General features: G+C 45.4%; 1 protein-coding gene across 3 annotated transcripts in view; it reads right to left on the minus strand.

Moving 5' to 3' along the window:
- The window catches only part of COL6A2 (collagen type VI alpha 2 chain), a 35,149-nt gene extending 23,182 nt beyond the window's left edge, over positions 1–11,967 (minus strand). For all 3 annotated transcript variants that reach the window (XM_034654220.1, XM_034654229.1, XM_034654234.1), the window contains exon 1: positions 11,812–11,967. The gene's annotated coding sequence lies outside the window, so the exon portion shown is untranslated. The remainder of the gene's footprint in view (positions 1–11,811) is intronic.
- Positions 11,968–12,178: the final 211 nt, after the last annotated feature.

Here is a 12,178-nt window from a genome sequence, read left to right on the forward strand (position 1 = left end):
TAAAAGAAACTTTGTGGACAAATCCCACTTTGGAATATAGTTGCAAAGCTCCCGACAGACGTTAGAAGATAAAATCCAGTAGCATACCAAGGACAACTGGACCAGAACTGGATGAAGTCAGTTTAGAAATACAACGGTGATGCAACACTACGAAGTCCACGAACGTAAGGCACATCAGTATAAAAAGAAAACCATGTAACTGCTTTAATGGTGCCTGAAACATCCCTTACTGATTAGGAAAAAAAAAAAAGAAAAGAAAGGCAGAACCTCATAAGAAATTTAAGACTTGGATTAACATTATAGAGCATATAAATTTCAAATCCACAACCAAGGTCATATTTTATATAAAAACTGAAATAGGGGTTCTTCCTTCAAGAATCTGGACTAATCCACTTGACACAAATGCACACATACCCATATACTGAAATCACACCCTTCCTGAACTCAGAGTCCACTGTGGACCTGACCATGCATTAAAAACTCCTGCACTCAAAAAATGTCCCTGAGAGCACAAGAAATAGATGCATACATATGATAAAGAGTGCTGCTCTCAGAACTCGATTATTCAGAGTTGTGTTGGAAGCCGATACAACAGGACTGTAAAGAAAAACAAAGTACAAATCTTGGAAAGAGAAGATATGGAAACTGTCCTCACTAAAGATGGGAATTGGAAAACCCAATTAAATCAACTATACAAAGTTTAGGGGAAGGAGTGGAACTCAGTGAGACTATTATAAGAAAAATATATACAAAAAGCTATAGATTTTCTTCTATCAGCAACAACCAATTAGGGAATTTAATGGAAAAATACTATTTACCCTAGCAACAAAAATGACATAAAGTTAAGGAGTAAACTTAAGAATCTGAGAAAGTGCAGGACTTATTAAAAAATCTCAAAAATTTTCTAAGGAACACTTTGGAGAGATGAACCTTGTTTCTGGATGGGAAACGCAACACTTAAGAATATCAGGTATTTCTGGGGCGCCTGGGTGGCACAGCGGTTAAGCGTCTGCCTTCGGCTCAGGGCGTGATCCCGGCGGTATGGGATCGAGCCCCACATCGGGCTCTTCCGCTATGAGCCTGCTTCTTCCTCTCCCACTCCCCCTGCTTGTGTTCCCTCTCTCGCTGGCTGTCTCTATCTCTGTCAAATAAATAAATAAAATCTTAAAAAAAAAAAAAAGAATATCAGGTATTTCTAATGGACTCTATAATTGAATGTAATTTTGATTAGAATCTCCAAGAAATATTTTTGCCCTTTTGCTTGTACATGTGGACAGAATGAATCTAAGGAAGAACAAGAAAGAGTAGAGATAAAGGGTGCGGAGGGAACTTGTGCTATCAAGGGCCAATGAGATGATAAAATCAGAGTGATAGTGCATCTGTGGTTTTATGTGGAACAGCAACAGCCTGCAAGACAACCCAGAACTGAGGAGGTAAGACGGTGGCCCTTCAGTGCGGTGAAGGGGTTGGGGGATGGGGGCTTGCGATGTGGCTAGAGATGGGAGTCATCTCACCCACACCGAAGAAATTCCAGGAGAAGGGAGGGCAAAATATGGACCAAAAAGTCTTTGCAAAGGATGGATGAAATGACAAGGAAATGTCTTCTCTGGTTACTCTGCCCCAGACGCCAGCTGCGCCTCCTCCCGTCAGGCCCACACTGCCCTTGGGCATTGGTACGGTACAGTTCCCACCTCGCACAGGAGGACCCAGACCCAGCATAGGTAGCTTGCCCAGTGTACTCAGCTAACCGCCAGGCGTCACAGCTCAGGGTCCACACTCTTGGTGTTTTTTTTGTTTTGTTTTGTTTTTTTAAAGATTTTACTCATTTAGTTGAGAGAGCACACGAGCACAAGTGACTGGGGAGAGAGGGGCAGAGGGAGAGGGAGAAACAGACTCCTCATCGAGCAGGGAGCCCAATGTGGGGCTCTATCCCAGGACCCCTAGATCATGACCTAAGCCAAAGGCAGATGCCCAACTGACTGAGCCACCCGGGCAGCCTGGGGTCCACACTCTGGGCACCCACGGATGACACTTCTATTCAATAAAAATGACACGAACAGCCTGGGAACAGACCAAGAGCCAGACAACAGTCTTTCCAATATACATCAAGATTTCATATTTTTAAGGTTTAAAAATTTTGATGGCCTGCTATTAGGTGTGCGATGTTTATAACTGCTATAGCTTCCTGCTGTATCAAAATTTGTATTAATACATGTCTTTTGTCTCTTGTAACTGGTTTTGATTGTAAGTCCATTTCATTTGGTATTAGTATGGCCACCCTGCTCTCTTTTGGTTCCTACTTGTATGGAATAATGTTTTTAACCTATTTGTGTCTCTGGATGGAATGTGAGTCTATTGTAGACAGCTGACCCTCGAATAGTGTGAGGGTCGGGGTGCTGGCCCCCTCCCCACACAGTTGATAATCTGCATATAACTTTTGACTCCCTCAAAACGTTACTGCTAATAGCCTACTGTTGACCGAAGCCTGACTGATAAGAGAGCAGCTGAAGGACGCATATTGTGTGTGCGTATTATGGATTCTTACGGTAAAGTAAGCTAGAGAAAAAATGTTGGGAAATCATACAGAAGACAAAACACGCTACGGTAGGGTACCGTAACAATCTGCATCGAAGTGGACCTGATGGATTCAAATTCATGCTGCTCAAGGCTCAGCTGCTGTTGGATCGTGTTTTTTAATCATCTGTTTTGCCAGTCTCTGTCTTTTGATTGAAGAGTGTGATTTGTTTACAATTAAAGTAACTACCAATAAGGAGGGACTTCTGTCATTTGCTATTTGTTTTCCATATACTTTAGAGATTTTTCTCATTTTCTGCATTACTGTCTTTTTTTGCATTTAGTTGATTTTTCTAGTGAAACATTCACATCCCTTCCTCATTTCTTTTTGTGTATAATCTTTAAATATTTTCTTTGTGGTTACCATGGGGGGTTATATTAAACATCCTAAAGTTATGGTGCTCTAATCTGAATTTATACCAGTTGTCACAAAACTAATTTTTAAAAAAATATTTTATTTATCCATTTGAGAGACAGAGAGAGAGCACAAGCAGAGGGGAGAGGCAGAGGGAGAAACAGACCCCCCCGTTGAGCCGGGAGCCCAATGTGGGGCTTGATTCCAGGACCTGCTGATCACGAGCTGAGCTGAAGGCAGATGCTTAATCATCTGAGCCACCCAGGTGCCTCACAAAACTATATTTTTATACCTTGTGTGTTCAAAGCATAACCAAATATTATTTTTAATGCATTAGTTCCTTAAATTAGATAGGAAACAAAATGTGGAAATACATACCATTACCACAGTAAATTAGCTTTTATAATTGCTCATGTGTTGATCTTTACTGAGACCTTTACTTCTCCACGTGGCTTCAAGTTACTGTCTAGTGTCCTTTTATTTCACCCTGCAGGACCCCCTTCAGCATTTCTTGTAGGTCAGCTCTAGTAGTAACAAGCTCCCTCAGCTTCTGTTTATCTAGGAATGTTTTAATCTTACCGTCACTTTTAAAGGACTGTTTTGCTAGATACAGAATTTTTGGGTGACAGGTTTTTTTTCTTTTAGCATTTTGAATATTATCAGCCCACTGCTTCTGGTCTCCCAAGTTTCTGATGAGAAATCTACTAATAATCTTATTGAGGATCCCTTGAATATCATGAGTCACACCTCGTTTGCTGATTTCAAAATTTCTCTTTGTCTTGGCTTTCGGTCGTTTGATGACGACATGTCTCAATGTGAGTCCCTTTGAACTGATCCCCCTTGGAGTTCATTGAGCTTCTTGGGTTTTATGTTCATGTCTTCATCAAACTGAGAAGTTTTGAGCCTTTATTTGCTCAAATACTTTCTCTGTTGCCTCCTCGCCCTCTTCTCCTTCCGGGACTCCCATATCGTACATGCAGGTTCCTTAGGCTCTGTTCACTTTTCTTTAATCTTTTTTCTTTCTTTTCCTTAGACTCAATAATCTGTATTGTCTTATCTCCAACTTCACTGGTTGTTTCTTCTGTCTGCTCAAATCTGCCTTTGAATTCCTCTAATGAAATTTCCATTTTAGTTATTGTATTTTTCAGCTCCATTATTTCTTTTTGAATTCTACCACAGGTTTCTCTTTATTGATACTTCCATTTTATTCAGACATTGTTTCCTTGACTTCTTTAATGCTTTTCTTTAGTTTTTTGAGCATCTTTAAGACGGTTGTGTTCAGGTCTGTGGCTACTAGGCCCACCATCAGGTCTTCTTCAGGGATATTTTGTTGGTTTATGTTTTTTTTTCCCCTTTGAATGGGCCCTACTTTCCTGTTTCTTTGTGCTTTGTGATTCTTTTGTTGAAAACTGGACATTTGAATCTAATAACGTGGTATGTCTGGAAATCAGATTCTGCTTCTTCTCCAGGGCTTGCTGTTTGTTTATTTATTTACTTATTTTATTGTGGCAGGCTGTCTCTGTGCCAAGGATCAGCCTGAAGTCTAGGTATAAGGTGTTCCAGGTGTTTCCTGGGCACACATCTTCCCTGAACATGTGCAGCGTCTATCCAATTTCCCCTATATATGCAGTTGCATTAGAATGTCCTAGTCTTCAATGTCTGATTTTAGTATATGTGCTGCCGAAGCGAGCACTTAGTCTTCAATGTCTGGCTCCCCCCCCCAAAAGAAAGAGAAAAGTGAATAAGGGAAAAAAAAGTGCCAATACTTAAAATCCCCTGGAATAAATGCAGCCAGAGAAGGAAGGGAGGAGCTTGCAATAATGGGAGAAGGTGAAACAACAATGGCAGCTTCCATGGGTTTAAGGAGAAAATATCATAGAAAGTATCTTCTCTGATCACAATGGGATGATGTTAGAAGTCGGTAACAGAAGAAAAACTGGAAAATTCACAAAATCATGGAAGTTAAACAACTCACTTTTAAGCACCCAGTAGATCAAAGAATAAATCACAAGGGAAATTAGAAAATACTCAGAAATCAATAAAAATGAAAACAAAACATGAGAGAATGTATGGAACACAGTGAAAGCAGTGTTTAGGAGGAAATTTACATCTATACATGTTTTCATACAAAAACAAAAAAGAGCTCAGGGATACCTGGGTGGTTCAGTCAGTTAGGAGTCCGACTCTTAACTTCCACTCAGGTCATGATCTCATGGTTATGAGGTCGAGCCCTGAGTCAGGCTCTGCACTCAGTAGGGAGCCTGCTTGAGATTGTTTCCCTCTGCCCCTTCCCCTGCTCACGCGCAAGCACAGGGTGCACATTCTCTTTCTCTAACATAAATTTAAAAATCTTTTAAAAAATTAAAAAAAGAACCAAGAAAGAGCTCAAATCAACAACCTAACTGTACGGCTTAAGGAACTGGAAAAAGAAGAACAAACAAAACCCAAAGCTAGCAGAATGAAAGAAATAATAAAGATTAGAGCAGAGTTACATGAAATAGATGACAGAAAAACAACAGAGAACATCAGTGAAATGAAAAGTTGATTTTTCAAAAAGATCAACAACATTGACAAACCTTTAGTGAGATGAACTAAGAAAAAGAGAGAGAAGACTCAAATTATTAAAATCAGAAATTAACGTGGGGACATTACTACCAATTCCACAGAAATAGAAAGGATCATAAGAGGGAACTATGAACAACTGTACACTTACAAGCTGGATAATCTAGGTGAAATGGACAAATTCCTAGAAACACAAAACCTCTAAACCATGAAGAAATAGAAATTCTGAACAGATCTGTGCTGAGCAAGGACATTGAATCAGTAACAGAAAATCTCCTGACAAACAAACAAACAAACAAACAACCCTAAATCTGATGACTTCACTGGTGAATTCTACTAAACATTTAAAGAAGAACTAACATCAATACTTATCAAACTTTTCAAAGTTGAAGAGGAGGGAATATTCCTTACTCATTCTATGATGTCAGCATTACCCTAATGCCAAAGTGAGACAAAGACACTACAAGAAAAGGAACTACAGACTAATATTCCTATTGAATACTGACACAAAAATCTTCAGCAAAATATTAGCAAACAGAATTCAATAAGATAGTAAAAGGATTAAACACCATGAGCAAGTGGCATTTATTCCTGGAATGCAAGGATGATTCAACATATGAAAATCGATCAATGTAATATAACCCACATGATCTCAAAAAATATTTTGATAAAATTTACATAGTTTCATGATAAAAATACCTGAAAACTGGGAATAGAAAGAACCCACCTCAATATAATAAAAGTCATATATGAAAATGCCACAGCAAACATCATGCTCAATGGTGAGAGACTGAAAGCTTTTCCTCTAAGATCAGGAACAAAGCAAAGATGTCTACTTCCATCCCTTTCTATTCAACATAGTATTGGAAGTCCTAGCCAGGCAAGAAAAAGCCATAAAAGGCACTCAAACTGGAAAGGAAGAAGTAAATTATCCCTGTTCACAGATGATATGATCTTATACGTAGAAAACCCTAAGGATTCCACAAAAGGAACTGTAAGAATAAACAAACTGAGCAAAGTGGTAGACTACAAAGTCAATACACAAAAATCCACTGCATTTCTATATATCAACTGAACAATGGAAAACAATTCCGTTTACATTAGCATCAAAAGAATAAAACATTTAGGAATTACCTTTACCAAGGAAGTGAAAGACTTATTCACTGAAAACTATAAAATCTTTCTGAGAGGAATTAAAGAAGATAAAAACAAATGGAAAGATAGTCCATGTTCATGGATTGGAAGACAATATTAGGATGTCAATACCACCCAATGTGATTTACAGGTTTAATTCAATTTCTATCAAAATCCCAATGATGATTTTTGCAGGAATAGAAAAAGCCATTCTAAAATTCATAAGAAATCTCAAGAGACCCTGAATAGCATAAACAATTCTAAAAGAGAAGACCAAAGCCAGGGGACTCACACTTCTTGATTTCGAAACTTACTACAAAGCAATAGTAATGATAACAATGTGGTACTAGCATACAGACCAATGGAGTCAAATAGCGCCCAGAAATATACTCTTGCATATACATTCAAGTACTTTTCAACAAAGTACTTGATCATTCAGTGGGGGAAAAGACAGTTCTTTAGAACAAACGGTGTGGTGAAAACTGGGCATCCACAAGCAAAAGAATGAAGCTGGACCCTTACCTCACACCATACACAAAAATTAATTCAAAGTAGATCCATGATCTAAATGTAACACCTAAATCTATAAAACTTTTAGAGGAAGTATAGGGCAAAAAATTCACAAGCTTGCAGTTGGTAATGATTTCTTGGATGTGAAACCAAAAGCACAAGCAACTAAAGAAAAAAATAGGCAAATTGGACTTTAGGAAAAATAAAACATTTTGTGTATGAAAAGACACTATCCACAGAGTCAAAAGGCAACCCTATAGAATGGAAACAAGTCTCTGCAAATTACAGATGTGATCAGGGATTAGTGTCCAGAATATATACAGAACACCTAAAACCCAACAACAAAAATTTGATTAAAAAATGGACCAGGGGGACGCCTGGGTGGCTCAGCCGTTAATCGTCTGCCTTCAGCTCAGGGCGTGATCCCGGAGTTCTGGGATTGAGCCCCACGTCAGGCTCTTCCGCTGGGAGCCTGCTTCTTCCTCTCCCACTCACCCTGCTTGTGTTCCCTCTCTCACTGGCTGTCTCTCTCTCTCTGTCAAATAAGTAAATAAAATCTCAAAAAAAAATGGACCAAGGACTTGAACAGAACTTTCTCTACAGAAGACACACAAATGGCCAATGGAGACATGAAAAGATGCTCAACATCACTAATTATTACAGAAAAACAAACAAAAATTGTAAGGATATCACTTTACACTCATTAGGATGGCGAATATTTAAAAAATCTAGAGAATAGCAAGTGTTGGAGGATGTGGAGAAACTGGAAGTGTTGGTGGGAATGAACCTCTCTGGGCAACAGCAGGTAGTTCCTCAAAAAAAATAAAAATAAAATTGCAACATGATCTAGCAATTCTGCTTCTGGCTATATCCACCCCCCTCCCCGCCAAATTAAGAGCAAGGTCTCAAAGAGATATTTGTATACCCATCTTCATTGTTCACATTAGTGATTATTCACAACAGGTAAAACAGGGAGGAATCCAAGTGCCCGCGGACGGATGAATGGATAATCATAATGTGGTGCATTCACACAACGACGTGATCCAGCCTTAAAGAGAAAGCACATTCTGACCCCTGCCGCAATATGGATGAACCTTGAGGACATGATACTCAGTGAGATAAGCCAGAGACAAAAAGACAAATACTGTGCGATTCTAATCCTATGAGATACTTAGATTATCTAAAAAATCAGAGGGATAGAAAGTAGAATGGAGGCTGCCAGGGACTGGGGGAGGAGGGAATGGGGAGTTAGTGCTTAATGGGTATAGAGTTTCCGTGTTTCAAGATGAATGGAGGTAACAGTAGCAGAAGAATATGAACACCGCTGAACTCTACACTTAAAAATGGTTCAGATGATCCATTTATGTCAAGCGCATTTTACCACAATTTTTAAAAACTGGGGGAAAGTTCTTACAGATTAGTAGAACTGCGCACTCGTTAGGGACTTGGGGGAAATCATAACCAGGCAAATGGTCAGTCATCAAAAAGTGCTGAGTGCACAAAAATCAAGGACGTGCAGACAGACCGACAGCACACCGTTCCTCATCTGTGACTCTGGCATACAAGAAAGAAAAAACGACACCACAAACCGCAGTACTTCCTGCTGTGGAGAATACCAGGGTCCTTCCTCACTTTTCTGGTCAGTACCTGACTACAGGCGTGAAAGCCTCGCCACTTTTCAGAGCGTAAGACCTGGAGTCTGAGAGCTTCAGAGGGGAGGAGGTGGGGGATGGGCTAGCCTGCTGATGGGTATTAAGGAGGGCACGTATTGCACGGAGCACTGGGGGTTATACACAAACAATGGATCATGGAACTTTACATCAAAAACTAATGATGTGCTGCATGGTGACTAACATAACATAATAAAGAATTATTATTAAAAAAAAAAAAAAGACCCAGAGTCTGCTCTCCTAGCAGCAGGGGCCCCTCACAGCTGGATGCCTGCCCTCCACTTGCTTAATTCAGCCACTGCCGTGGGCCACCACGAGGCTGACCCAGTGGTGTGGTGTGGAGTGCTGACATGTTTTAGGTCAGCGGGGAGGGTGTGCATACAGTCTGTGGAGAATGTGGCCCAATGCCAGCACTCACCCCTAGGGTGGGGGCTGGGCTCCCCCAGGTGCTGTTCAATGAGCAGCATCCCAGGACCCCGGCTTCTTTGCAGGTGTGCCCCCACCAGGGTTTCCCCAACCCCCGACGGCTTTGTACACATGTGTGAAAGAAGCCAAAGAAAGGACTGATCCACCGAAATGTGGAAAGAATCAAACTATTTGTGGTTTTCTTAAAATAATCAAAAGAGGGGCGCCTGGGTGGCTCGGTCGGTGAAGCATCTGCCTTTGGCTCAGGTCATGATCCCAGAGTCCTGGGATCAAGTCCCGCATCCGGCTCCTTGCTCAGCTGGGAGCCTGCTTCTCCCTCTGCCTGCTGCTCCCCCTCCCTGTGCTCTCTCTCTCTCTCTGTCAAATAAATAGATAAATACATAAATAAATAACACAAGAACACATAAATAAACATAAATAAAACACATAAATAAAACACATAAATAAAAATCACAAGAACTAGGTTTTTCCAACATCAAAAAGCATTTTGTGGGTACAAACGCAGTCTTTCCACACTCTGTGCCTCTGGAGGCCCTTAGCCGTCGTGGCGGGTAGAAAGGGCAGGCGCCTGGAAGCCCGGCCTGGTTCTGCAGATGAGAAAATGCTGGCTGGGATAGGGCCAGGCCACACCCTTTGCCACAGCCCCGGGACGAGCCTCGGGCCCCAGCTCCTTCTCCCAGGCACTGGCCGTCCCTTCTCTGACCTGCCCAGCCCAGGGAGCTCATCTGAAGGCCTCCCTGCTGCCCACAGCTCCCCGAGAAACACATAGCTGCCCCTGTCGGCCAGCGAGGCAAAGTCACGGCTGGGTGTGACGGGCACTGCCCAGTGCAGGGGCCTGAGCTCTGCCCAACCAGGGGGCCCAGGGGCAGGAGCCTGACTCTGTCCCTGCACATGGCCTTCCCTGTAGCTTCCCAACAGACACCCCCAACAACGGCCCCTGCCCTGCCGCGGGCTTCGCTGGCCTCCCAGTTATTTTCCCTAGCAGAGGGTGACAGCTTCACGGTGGCCAGAACGGCCCAGGGGCCCATCAGCACCTGAGTCCTGCCGAGGGAACCCACCTGGGCCCTTTGTGCCCACCCACTCCGGTCCGGCCTGGGAGACTGCAGGCCACCGAGGCTGGGGCTCAGGCCCACTCCCCGGCCCTACCCTCCTGCCTCTGGGTGACGTCAAGGAGGCAGACAACAAGGAAGGCAGACAGTGTCCCTCCTCAGAGCCCCAAATGCCTGTCCTGTCGCCTGGCCTGAGTGAGATGAGGCTGGATATAAACCCCAAATGCCTTTTGCTTGTTGTGAAACAAATGTTAAGACCACCTCTGGGCCCAAACTCCTTTATGGGAAGAAAAAAGTCACAAATCTGTGGATCTCAAGCTTCCTTCTTTTGGCTATTAACCTAAAAGTGAGGCTTCTTTCCTTGGGGACATTGGGCTGGTCAGCAGTGTGGGTGCTGGAGCCGGCGGTGTTCTCACTGGCTATGGGGGTGGTACCCTGTGTGGGCACTAGGCAGGATGGCCCGCACACCTGCGGCTCCACGCCCTGCTGGTTTTTGTGCTATCAACAGCAGCAGAGAGCTCACGGCAGGTGCCCCACCCAATCCCACCCCAAAGCCATGCTCTGAGGGTGCTGGGCCCCCAGGTTTCTGCTGAACTGAGTGAGGAGTCCTGGAGGGTGTGGGGTCTGGCATAGCTGGGGAGCCATCACCCGCCCATGAGCCTGGGCTCCTCCTTCACTCCGATGTCCACCATGCAGCCCCCTGCTTTGTCTCCCCTAACAGACTTCGGGTGTGTGTGGGGGGGATGCCTGGTGGGCCACTTTCAGCCTCAGAGGAATGGGGGACAGGCTGGGCTCTGCTGATTCCAGGTGGGGGTCAGGTGTTGGTGTGACCTGTCTTCTCCACTAGGTGTCAGAGACCCTCTATCACCTGAAGAGTGCCTGGGCGAGCTCACTGTAGCCACGGGGCACTCCATCCAGAAAGAGGAGGAACAGCCTCTCCCTCTTGAACCCAGGGAGACCCTGCGCCCAGTTCCACGTGAAAAAGATTGGACTTCCCGTGGGGGTGACACGGGCTCCTCAGTCCTCTGAATGGGATCTCCAGGCCAGAGACAAAACCAAACCTCTCAGGAACCAGCCAGGGGTCCCACCGCAGACGCTGAGCCCCTCGGGGCTGTTTGGTGACCCACTGGTGGCGGTGACGCGAGGGCTCCCCAGCTGTCCCATCAGACAGCTCGAGAGCTGCAGAGTCTTAGCAGGGAGCCCAGGAACAGGGAGGAATCCCACCTCCCCACCCGCAGCCCCAGCCCTGCCCCAGAAGGGGCAAGGAGGGGGCGGTCAGACCATTACCTCTGCGGCCCCTGCCCCCAACGCGCGACGCACCCTAAGGAGCGGACGTGGGGAGCTCTGAGGGAGGGTGGGTGGTGAAATGTGGCCGCCAGGCCGGCGTGCCCCCCACGCCCGGGCCCCTCGGGGAACTCGCTGCCACAGGGGAGACCAGCCCGCCCTGCCTGGGAGGCCCTCGCCCGGTCACAACTCGCCAGTGCGCGGCCGCGGCTCCGGGCGGGTCCCGGGCCGGCCGAGCGGCGCTTACCTGACCCCGGAGCGCGCGGGGCGCCCTCGCTGGACACGTCTCGAGGAAGCTCAGGGTCCTGGCGGCCGAGACGCGGGCTCCGAGCGGGCAGGAGGGAGGGGGCCGCGGAGGGGGCCGCCCACTTTATACCGCTCCCGCCTCCCGCTGGGGCCGCGCCCCGACAGCGCGGACCAGCGGAGGGGCGGGGTGCGGTGTGCGGGGGAGACAGAGGGGCGCCACCAGGACGAGGAACGCGGGAGGGAGGACGGAGGGCCGGAGGCGGCCAGGGCAGGGAGCGGCACAGGGCGGGATGGGGAGGCGCGGCAAGGGGGCCGCGCTGCCACCTCCCCTCCAACTAGCCCGGCCGAAGTCACCAGGCCCTGCGTTC

Source organism: Ailuropoda melanoleuca, chromosome 1 (assembly GCF_002007445.2).
Source record: "Ailuropoda melanoleuca isolate Jingjing chromosome 1, ASM200744v2, whole genome shotgun sequence".
NCBI classification, from domain to species: domain Eukaryota; kingdom Metazoa; phylum Chordata; class Mammalia; order Carnivora; family Ursidae; genus Ailuropoda; species Ailuropoda melanoleuca.